Consider the following 11,821-nt stretch of genomic DNA (forward strand, 5'->3'; position numbering starts at 1 on the left):
ATCAGACCAGTAGACATCTTCTCGATCTCACTGTAGCTGCTACGGTCTATTAATATGTCCCAGAAGTGGCCTTGGACCCTCAACGAAGTGATAAGGATTAAATCAAATCTCCATGAGGAGTGGTAAACACTTTGTGCAGGAGGATGAGTGGGACATCTGGCTGTAGGAATTTGCTTCCTTCTATGGAGATCTTTCATTAGCCCTTTACGTTAGTGGGTAAAAGTAGCCCTGCTCCACTGGTGCGCTTTGGCTGTTCCCAGCTAGCGGAAGTCCCTCCACAGGGCAGGACCTCCGGCAGCAGGAAAACACAAGTTGAGTACGCCGAGGTGGTCCACTAAAGAGCCTGAGCGGCCCCAGGAGCATTTCCAGCTGTCGTGGGGGGATTGTTCTACTTTTCTTCTTATTCTACAATTCTTAATTCATGATGCTGTCAAAGTCTTAAAATCACTTATGGAATGTTGTGAATTGTAAGAAATTGTGAGATGTCACCTTCCCAACTTCTCACACCCCTAGTCAAAAAGTGTCACAAATAAGGCACTGATGCATCACACATAAGTATATTGAAAACATGAAAATGTCACACAACAACTGTAAACATGGCAGCTTTGTAGCTCTGCAGAAGTAACAAAAATGCACACTTGTGTAAATGGGAAAAATAAAAGTAAAACACTCACTGCCCTTGTCTGTAAGGCTGTGAACACCTCAGCTGGTTGCAAAATTATCAATTCTGGGACACTTGACAGCACTGCTCACAAGCACACGACACGGTGCGAAGTGCTTACACGCGCCTGTAAGTGCTTCTAGGGCACTCAAATTCCAGAGAAAAGACACGAACACAGACAGCCTGCGGACAAGCATTCTCCTGCTTAGCGGTGTCAGGGCCTGGCGCCATGAAGCCGGGTCCAATGCTAGGTGACAACTCGGCTGACCCGGACAAATCGTAACATCTGCTGGTTTCAACTTCCCAATTTACACTGCCCCCCAAGCATTTGTTTAGAAATAGGCTAGTTCTAAAACAAAAGAAGGCATTGGAATAATTTTGTATTAAAAAATGTCAAAGCACCTGTCATAAATATCGGCTTTCACTTACATTGACGTCACAATATCAATTTTCAACATTTTTAACATCCATGGTCGGGTAAAGAGTTCCATTTTCAATCTGCATCCACTTGCTTTGACGATATGTCGGATAACAATGTTGTGCAGTCGGTATAACTGCAGGTCGAGATCTCAGCTTCGACCTCCTGGCAGAATACCGTCCTTCTCTGTTCCTGGCATGTCCTATGGAGGATCAGGGGTTGCATGTATAGGACGCTGGCTCTGTAGACACTATACCAATGTAAGGTATAGTGTGCACAGAGGCTTTACAGAGGCTAAAGTAGATAGTACTAATGCTGTCTTTTATGGTAGTGTGGTCGAGCAGTTAGGCTTATCACAGGGTAGTGCTAAGCATTTGTTGTACACACAGTCAAGAAATGAGTCACACACTCAGGCCCATATTTATACTTTGTAGCGCTGCATTTGCGTCATTTTTTGGCGCAAAAGCGGCGCAAACTTGCAAAATACAATTGTATTTTGTAAGTTTGCGCCATTTTCACATCAAAAAGCAGCGCAAATGTGGCGCTAAAAAAGTATAAATATGGGCCTCAATGCCTAACTGCAGGCCAATGGTTTATGTATCAAAACATATACTTTGTTACTTATTTCGAGAACCAAAAGGATCTTTGTTGCCGGTAAATACAGTTTCAAGAATGTATCACTTTCAAGTATCAAATGTGCTTTGTTTAGGATTCACAGGTAAAATTTCAAAAGTGGACATAGTGCAATTTTTCATAGAAAGCAATGCAGTCCTGGGGAGGAAAAGTAACAACACAATTTGCAAGTAAGTACTCGACTTACAATTCCAATCTTCAGGTGTTAAGGTGTCCACAGGGCAAAGTTTAGAGAGACACCAAGAGTGCAACACCAGCAACACCCGGCCAGCCGGGTGTAGAGGTGAAAGATGGTGTCGGCACTCAATGGAATCCTATGTAGACTGGGGGCACTTAGAAAGCAAATGCTTGCAAGTAAGTAACCATGACTTCAGAGCACAGACCTGGGGGGTTTAGATCCGCACCGGGGGGCTACCAGTCAGCACCAAACACACACCATCAGCGGCACAGGGGCTGCTGGGTGCAAACACAGTGTCGGGCGCCCAATGCTTGTCAATGAGCGAACCCTGGGGTTCACAAAGATGTTGCAGGCTTGGTCCCAGGAGTTGACTGAAGAAAAACAACTGCTGGACAAGTAAGTAGAGAGCCCACTCGATGTTACTGGACCATCGGTTGGGTTCCCCAATGCCAGGGGGCTGTGGGTGCAGGGGTACTTTTAGGTGTTGGGAAATCTTCACCGCAGCCGGTCGCGGTCAGGGTGGTCCTCTGGATGTAGGCTGCAGGCGTCGTCATGTTGGTCAGGAGGGGTCAACCCATGATGGACTCAAGGTCGGAATCGCCTGGGGACCTTCTCTGGACCTTTGGGCCACCTCGACAAAGGCCGTGGGTGTGGGTGCAGAGTGGGCAAGACTTGCGGATCTGGGGCGGTTCTGGAGTCCTTTTTGAAAGTTTCTTTGTGGACAGGGCCACTGTCCTTGGGAGATCTTGGTCCTTGGGTAGACAGGCAGTACTTTGGTGGTTTGTAGATGTCACTGGTCCTGCAGGACGAGTCGTCTTCTTGTAGCAGGATTCTTGAAGCTGCAGACAGGCCAGTACGGCTGGGGCCAAGTCAGTTGTCATCTAAAGTCTTCTCTGCTGGTGCGGCTCTTCAGTCCTTCTTCTTCTTTCAGGTGGCCAGGAATCTGAAGAGCAGAATTCAGGGGTGCCCCTAAATACTAGATTTAGGGGTGTTACAGGGGTCAGAGGGCAGTAGCCAATGGCTACTTACCCTGAGGGTGGCTACACCCTTCCTGTGCCCACTCCTTTTGCAGAGGGCTCACATTCCTAACCCTATTGGCTAACATCCTCCAAAACAAGATGAATGATTCTGCCAAGGGGGTTCACCTCAGCTCTGGACACCTTAGGGGGGCTTGGTCTAGGGGCGGGTATCTCCACTAGCTGGAGTCCCCTGTGGCAGTGTAACTCAAGGCAGGAGCCTTTGAGGCTCACCTCCAAGTATTACAGCTCCTGCAGGGGGAGCTGTGTAGCACCTCCACCCAGAGTAGGCTTTGTCCCTATCCCCAGAGAGCACAAAGGCTCTCACCCAATGGGGTCAGAAACTTGTCTGATAGTGGCTTGCTGGCACAGTCCGGTCAGCCTTACACTAGAGGGTTCGGTGAAATACAGGGGGCATCTCTAAGATCCCCGTATGCCTTTTTCAATTAATCCCAAACCGGCATCAGTGTGGGGTTTTTGAGCAGTGTTCAGTGAAGCCATCATGGAACTGTGGAGTTTGTAATGACAAACTCACAGCCCATGTACTCAATATGGCCACACTGCACTTACAATGTCTAAGACAGACTTAGACACTGTAGGGGCATATTGCTAATGCAGCTATGCCCTCACCTGTGGTATAGTGTACCCTGCCTTAGGGCTGTAAGGCCTGCTCGAGGAATGACTCACCTATGCCACAAGCAGTAGTTTGTGGTTATGGCACCCAAAGAGGGATGCCATGTTGCCTTTTCCTTTTTCTCCTCACCAACACACACAATCTGCAACGGCAGTGTGCATGTGTTTGGTGAGGGGTCCCTTAGGGTGGCCCAATACATGCTGCAGCCCTTAGAGACTCTCCCTGGCCACAGGGCCCTTGGTACCACTGGCACCTTTTACAAGGGAATTAGCTGTGTACCAGGGGTGTGCAAATTGTAGACGCAATGGTACAGTTTAGGGAAAGAACACAGGTGCTGGGGCCTGGTTAGCAGGCTCCCAGCACACAGTTTAGTTAGCATGAAATTCTGCATGGACAATGTCAGCAGTAACCAGTGACAAGCTAATGAGCAGGTACCCTCTCTGGTGACCCTCAATGATGCCTTTGGCTGGAGTGAACATTTGTAGGTAACTCAGAACTTGGATTTGATTGAGTGAACTATCTGTTGAACCTGATTAGTTGACGTTGGGACAGCCTTGGTGGTACCGCAGGACTTTGTCCTCAAGTATGTACACGCAAACCAGAGTTACATCTGACAGTTTCATGAGCTGGTATTCAGGGGTGGTGCAACTCCTACTATCCAACACTGAAAGGTCTATAGGGTTTGTCACTGAAATCCTCAACGCATATGAATGAAATAAACTTTACTCCAGTATTGGAACTGCCATCGATTCACATGCTTGAATCATTCCTCATCATCGAGATGGGAGTACTCAGCACCTTAGAAGAGTAATGTCACCATAGATATAAACATAGAGGCCTAGGTCTTTCGATTTATTACTGTACAAGAGATATTATTCAAAAAAAGGACTAAACTTAAGAGTCAACCAATCAGGAGACAGCACCCTGTAGAACCTTCCTGAGAGGAGATCCAGTCCCTCAGATTCTCTCGTAGGGGATTTCCATGTATAGTCATAAGCACTGAATAGTTCTGCACGCCTGTGGGGACCCCGGAGCACTGTTCTGAAGTGTATTCTTAAGTGTATATGTTTGCCTTTCTTGAAAAAGGCCTGTAAAGTCACTTAAGAATATCAATGTGCAGCCTAGAGGAAAGGCTACAAAGGCCAAATTGTTCATTCTTTTGGTTGGTAAGAAAGGAAACTGTAGTACAGATATACCTTTAAAACATATTTATTCTAGAAATGTAGTAAAAAAACATGTTTTCCAACCTTATTTACAACTTCAAATGAGGATGAAACAATGCAGGGCAGTGTAGCCCATAGGCTGCCATTATACAGAATGTAAATAGAGCTGTGCCTTTAAGAAAAGAAAGTCTTCCTGTATCCCATCATGCACAGCAAAAGGCAGTTGCCTCAGTTCTTTTTTCCGACTCCTTCTGACAGGACCCTGAAGCATAGAGCTCCACCTTTCATCGTTTATTTTTTTACTAAAACTCAACAAAAATCCTTTGGATTTCAATTTCACTCGACGTTTTTCATCTAGAGTGAACATTTTCTAGCTTTTCCTGTCAAATTCTGACAGAAACTTGAGGCTTTTTTGCCACCAGAATGCCTTCTCTTTTTGATAAGTGCCCTTGCTGTGGCAGGAAAAAGGCCAAAACAGACCCACATCAAGTCTGTATTATTTGCCTGCCGTCAACTCATAAGCCTGATGCCTGTGACATTTGTAAAACCTTCTCCAGGCGAACCCTTCGTGACAGGGAGAAAATCTGCCTTCAGGCCAAGGAGGACAGGAGACGAAGAGGACAATCTGCCACAGAGCGAGGAGAAGGTCAGTCTTCTACCAGGGCTCTCACTGTGGCCTCTGGAGCAGCTGCCAGATCTGCTCACAAGCGTCACAGGTCCCCGACGACGTCGAGAGCATCGACGTCGAGACAAGGAATGGCGCCGACATGCTCGCCATCGAGAACCAGCTCGCCGTCGAGAAAGACATGCTCGCCGTCGAGAACCAGCTCGCCGTCGAGGAAGAGACATCGCTCTCCGTCGAGAGCTTTATCGTCGTCGAGACGGCGTAGACACTCGCCGTAGAGAAGTTCCCGGTCCAGGTCACCGTCGACGCGGAGGGGAAGATCGACGTCGGTGGACAGTACTCGTCGTCGGAGACGATCGCCGTCATCCCATCGACGTCGAGGGAGATCGCCGTCGAGGGGCTCTCAACTGCGAGAGGAGTCAACGCGGAGAGGTACTCGTCGGCGTCGTACTTCGACGTCGAGAAGCTTGTCGGCGTCGAGAAGGCACTCAAAGAGACCAAGGAGGGTCTATACCACCTCAGAATCCTCGGCTTCTCTCATTCTCTTACCACCTTCCTCCACCGGTACCTCTTTCAGAGTCCGCCCCAGTGACTCCTGCAGAATCCACGAGGCATTCTCGACATTCTTCGAGACGCTCTCCTTCATCTCGACATCGTCATCGGCATGACTCAGATCGCAGGTCTCCTCGTTCCCACCATAGACACTCCTCCTCATCCATAAGATATTACTCTCCGATGTTATCTGACTCCCCGTCTCCGAGAGTTTCTCCCATAGACGATGTCAACACTCTTCAAGAGGTACTAATTCGCAGTGCTACCCAGTTGAACATCCCTCTGGCAGTACCCACTCCAACAACCTCTGTCATTTTTGAGACACTACACCAGCGTTCTTCTGCTAGACCATTAGTACCGCTGGTCCCAGGATTACTTGAACCGGCAATGGACATTTTCTTAACACCGTCCACAACTAAAACTGCTCCTTCCAGACTCATAAAGAAATATCGTCCTCCGGAGCAGGACCCTTTATTTCTGAGAGCGGATCCAGTGCCCGATTCGGTGGTAATCGTGGCTGCTAAGAAATTACATTCTACATCTCCGTCTTCTTCTTCTCCACCGGACAAGGAGAGTAGAAAAATTGATGCCGCAGGCCGCAAAGTTTGCTCCACTTCAGCCATCACTATGAAAGCGGCTAGTGCTACTGCCCTGTTAGGCAGGTATGGTCGCGCCCTTTGGGATTCTGTGCTGCAATTTGCAGAATACCTCCCTAAGGAGAAAAAGGAGGATTTCTTGGATATTGTAAGTGAAGGCGCCATGGTCTCCAATCAAGTAATAAGAGCGGCTGCAGACTCCTCTGTGTTATCCGCACATAATTATTCTCATGGAATTTCCTTGAGAAGACATGCCTGGCTACGCCTTACTTCACTTAAGCCAGAGGCGCAACAGAGGATACAAAATTTTCCTTTTTCAGGTTCCACTTTGTTTGGTTCTCATGCTGACGACGAAATTTCAAGGATGAAAACAGAACTGGACACTCTGAAGGCGATGGGCATCGAGAAGCCAAGAGAGCAACGGAAAACATTCCGTCCCTACCACCGTAGATTCTTTGCTCAAAGGCTTCAAACACCGCAGTGGATGCCTCCAAGATCCCAGCAACAGCAACATCAGAGAACCTTTTTGACCCAGCGAAAACAAACAAGGGGTCGCTCTACACCACAAACTGCCCAAACAGCTCGTCAGGCATCAGCGTCTAAGCCCTGAATCCTCGCTTCCCCCTCCTCCGTTACCCACTCCGGTAGGGGGAAGTATTTCACATCATCTGGAAGAGTGGCAACGCATAACGTCAGACGCCTGGGTGTTGAATATTGTGCGGAATGGCTCTTGTCTCAGGTTCATAAGCCCCCCGCCTTCTATTCCACCCAAACCGGTGAATTACCATCTCGACGCTCTCAAAGTGGAAGTAACAACCCTATTACAAAAGAAGGCGATAGAACCTGTCCCTATCAACCAGCAGGGAAAGGGAATCTATTCAAGGTACTTCCTGGTACCAAAGAAAGACAAACACGAGTTCCGACCCATTCTAGATCTAAAGGTAGCCAACAAATGGGTTCGCAAAGAAAAGTTCTGTATGCTATCCTTACACCAAATCTATCCCCAACTTCGTCAAGGCGATTGGCTCTGTTCAATAGATCTCTGCGACGCTTACTTCCATACTCCTGTGATCAAAAAGCATCGGAAGTTTTTAAGATTCCTCGTCAGAAAAAGTCATTACCAATTTACAGTGCTACCTTTTGGCCTCAAATCAGCACAGAGGACGTTTTCCAAATGCATGGCAGTGGTGGCAGCCCATTTAAGGAAACATCGGATATTCTTCTATCCCTATCTAGACGATTGGCTCATAAAAGCATCCACATACCTAGAGGCCCAACAGCACTTCAATTGGACTCACCAGCTACTCCAGAGACTGGGCCTTCAGGTCAACCTCTCCAAGTCCACGGCAACACCTGTTCAGAGGTTGCACTACTTAGGCGCCATCATAGACACCACTCAAGGAAAGGTGTTTCTTTCGGAGGAACGACGTTTATCAATCCTCCAAAAGTGGCAACAGCTCGAGAAAATGCCTCAGGCCACTGCAAGAGTTATATCCTCTCTCCTGGGGTCGATGACGTCTTGCATCTACCTCACTCCCAACGCTCGCCTCCATATGAGACCTTTACAGGAATGTCTAGAGAATCAATGGTATCAACTAGTAGACGATTGGGAGAACAGCATCCTTCTTTCTCCCCATGCCATTCAATCTCTCAAGTGGTGGTGTTCTCCGAACAATCTTCTGAAAGGGATGCCATTCCACCAACAGCCTCCAACTCAGACCATAGTCACGGATGCATCGCTGCTCGGATGGGGAGCGCATATGGATCACCTCCAAATACAAGGCTCTTGGTCGCAGAGAGAACAACTGTATCACATCAATCTTTTAGAGCTTCGCGCAGTCCATCTTGCACTCAAAGCCTTCCTCCCCGCACTGAAGGCGAAAACTCTGCTTCTCCAGACAGACAACATGGCCACCATGTATTACTGGAACAAACAAGGGGGTACCAGATCCAGGACTCTGTCGACAGAGGCCCAAACAATTTGGCACTGGCTTCTAGCCAGGAATCTATCAATAGTGGCAACTCACCCTCCGGGCATACAGAATGTCCAGGCGGATGCCCTCAGCCGAGCAATGGACGAAAACCACAAGTGGGTTTTGCACGACGACGTCGTCCGCTCCATCTTTTCCATGTGGGGTACCCCTTCTATAGACCTATTTGCAACCCCAGAAAACAAAAAATGCCAAGACTTCGCCTCCAGGTACTACCATCCAGGAACATTGGGGAATGGCCTATGGATAAACTGGTCAGGAGCATTTCTTTACGCCTTTCCACCGCTTCCCCTGATGCCGACAGTCCTCCTCAAGCTGTCCCACTCCCACACCAAGATGATTCTCATCGCCCCAGAATGGCCACGCCAGTGGTGGTTTCCAGACCTCCTTCACCGGTCACTCAGACCACACATCAGATTACCTTGCCGCCCGACCTTCTCACGAAGTTTCGAGGCCAGATGAGACATCCCAACCTCTCGTCATTGAATTTGGCAGCATGGCTCCTGAGCTAGTGCAATATGGTCACCTTAATCTACCTCAGGACTGCATGGAGATTCTAAGGGAGGCAAAGCACCCTTCCACAAGAACAGCTTATGCATTCAAATGGAAAAGGTTCTGCCTGTGGTGTTTGGACAAGAACGTTGACCCAATAATATGCGGAGAAGAAGCTATTCTTTCATATTTGTTAAACCTGGCGAAGTCTGGCTTACAGTTGTCATCAATCAAAGTACACCTGGCAGCTCTAACGGCATATAGGAAGAATCCTTCCCAATCCTCTTTCTTTAAAATTCCAATCATAAAAGATTTCCTAGAAGGTTTGAAAAAGGTTTTTCCTCCCATTAGACGGCCATCTCCTCCATGGGAGCTGAATATTGTCCTTTCGCGTCTGATGCTGCACCCTTTTGAACCAATACACAAAGCATCACTCCAGCATCTTACATGGAAAACTGCTTTTCTGGTTGCAATCACTTCAGCTCGCAGGGTCAGTGAGATCCAGGCCCTTTGCGCTCAGGAACCTTATACGGTTTTTCATTCCTCAAAAGTAGTAATGAGAACACATCCTAAATTTCTTCCTAAAGTCATTTCAGACTTTCACGTAAACCAGACCATCTCCTTACCGACTTTCTTCCAAAATCCATCTACTCCTGCTGAGAGAACCCTACATTCTCTCGATGTAAAAAGGGTTTTAAAATTTTACTTGGATAGAACGAAATCTTTGCGCAAATCACAGCAGCTGTTTATTAACTATGGCCCAGTTAGAACAGGTCTGGGCACCAACAAACAATCCTTATCCAGGTGGATTGTCTCATGTATCGTATTCTGTAATCAGTTAGCAAATAAATCCCTCGATGGCAGGCCAAAAGCCCATTGTACTAGGGGGAAGGCAGCAACTGTTGCTTTGATGAGAAACATTCCTTTAGCAGAAATATGCAAAGCGGCTACCTGGAGATCTGTCCACACCTTTACTAAGCATTACTGCCTTGATTCAGATGCTAGGACAGATGCTCAGGTTGGACAGGCCTCTCTTAAGAATCTCTTTGCGTGATTTATTGTTTCTTTATTGTTCTGTCTACTCCACCGCGGTTATTGGGATGGGCTTGCTAATCTATTCAGTGCTTATGACTATACATGGAAATCCCCTACGAGAGAAGAAATGGTTTCTTACCTGTAACTCCAGTTCTCTCGTAGGGGTATTTCCATGATAGTCATAAGCAACCCTCCCTCCTCCCCGGTGGAGTTGACATGAGGATAACCATAATAATAACAATATTGTTAATGAAAGAGATATTCAGATTTCTTCATGTCATATTACAAGCCTACAAAAAGAACTGAGGCAACTGCCTTTTGCTGTGCATGATGGGATACAGGAAGACTTTCTTTTCTTTAAGGCACAGCTCTATTTACATTCTGTATAATGGCAGCCTATGGGCTACACTACCCTGCATTGTTTCATCCTCATTTGAAGTTGTAAATAAGGTTGGAAAACATGTTTTTTACTACATTTCTAGAATAAATATGTTTTAAAGGTATATCTGTACTACAGTTTCCTTTCTTACCAACCAAAAGAATGAACAATTTGGCCTTTGTAGACTTTCCTCTAGGCTGCACATTGATATTCTTAAGTGACTTACAGACCTTTTTCAAGAAAGGCAAACATCTACACTTAAGAATACACTTCAGAACAGTGCTCCATGGTCCCCACAGGCGTGCGGAACTATTCAGTGCTTATGACTATCATGGAAATACCCCTACGAGAGAACTGGAGTTACAGGTAAGAAACCATTCCTTTTCTACCACCCGTCGTGCTAGAGATTCGTTCAGGCCTGAGGCTCAGACCAAAATATTGGGTCTACCCTATAACGGGCAAGCGTTGTTTGGGAAGCACATCAACATTGCTCTTCAGGCAAAAAAAACAGATACGAAAACGGGCAAGTCGTTAGTGACATTGCAATACAAAAAGTTGCCCTTTCGTGGCGTCCAAGGAAGAGGGCAGCCATCTTATAGAAGGGTACGGGGGAGTGGCCAATCTGCCGACCGAAATGGTTGTGCGGCTCTGAAGCTCCCGCGGAGGCTCCTAACACACAGCAGGAGAGAGCACCCATGACATGGACGCGGACGAATGGCAACAGTGGAGCAGTGAGGATTGGGGGAATCACGGGGGGCCGTAGCTGTGGGTTTTGCAGTGTGCAGGTACTGCTAATATTGCAGTCCATGCCTGCTGGCCTACATGCCTTGGAGGCCCAGAGGTGACAGGGGTCTCTGGCGAGACTGAGGGGCTGGGCCACCCGGCAGTGCGGGACCACCAGGGGCAGCCGATTGCTGGTCCCTCTCCCCCCCCCAAGTGTTGCGGCCCCCCCTGGACTTTTGCTAAAGGGGTGCGGCCCTCTGTGCTGCCTTGGTGGCGCACGCAAGGGGGGCCAGTGGTGCGTCCCGCTAATAGAGGTGCACCGGCCTGGTTGTCTTCACGGGGACCATCGGGGATGTGGGGGACAGCCCTGGTGCCCCCCTTTTTGACATTCTGCTGGGCTGCCTGAGGGGTCGTGCCCCAATTTGCACCGGGTCCTACATTTGATTTTGACTGCCTGGCAGTGTGCCCATCAGCAGGGGCCTCGGTTGAGGTTCCACATACCTGGATGGTACGTGCTGGACATTTGTAAAGCGCTGCGGAGCTGAACTGCGCCCATTTACGTGGGTGATTGGTATTGCTTGCCTGGTGGCCTAGTTGAGGCCTGCTGACCCCGTTTCTGCTGCCTGGGTCACCCTTCACGGGGTTCAGGGCCTTACCCGATGATTCTTGGTGCACTCCTGGGCTGGTGGTGGCTGAGGGGCGTCCCCACATGGCTATGGGCCGAG

Source organism: Pleurodeles waltl, chromosome 12 (genome assembly GCF_031143425.1).
Source record: "Pleurodeles waltl isolate 20211129_DDA chromosome 12, aPleWal1.hap1.20221129, whole genome shotgun sequence".
NCBI lineage: Eukaryota > Metazoa > Chordata > Amphibia > Caudata > Salamandridae > Pleurodeles > Pleurodeles waltl.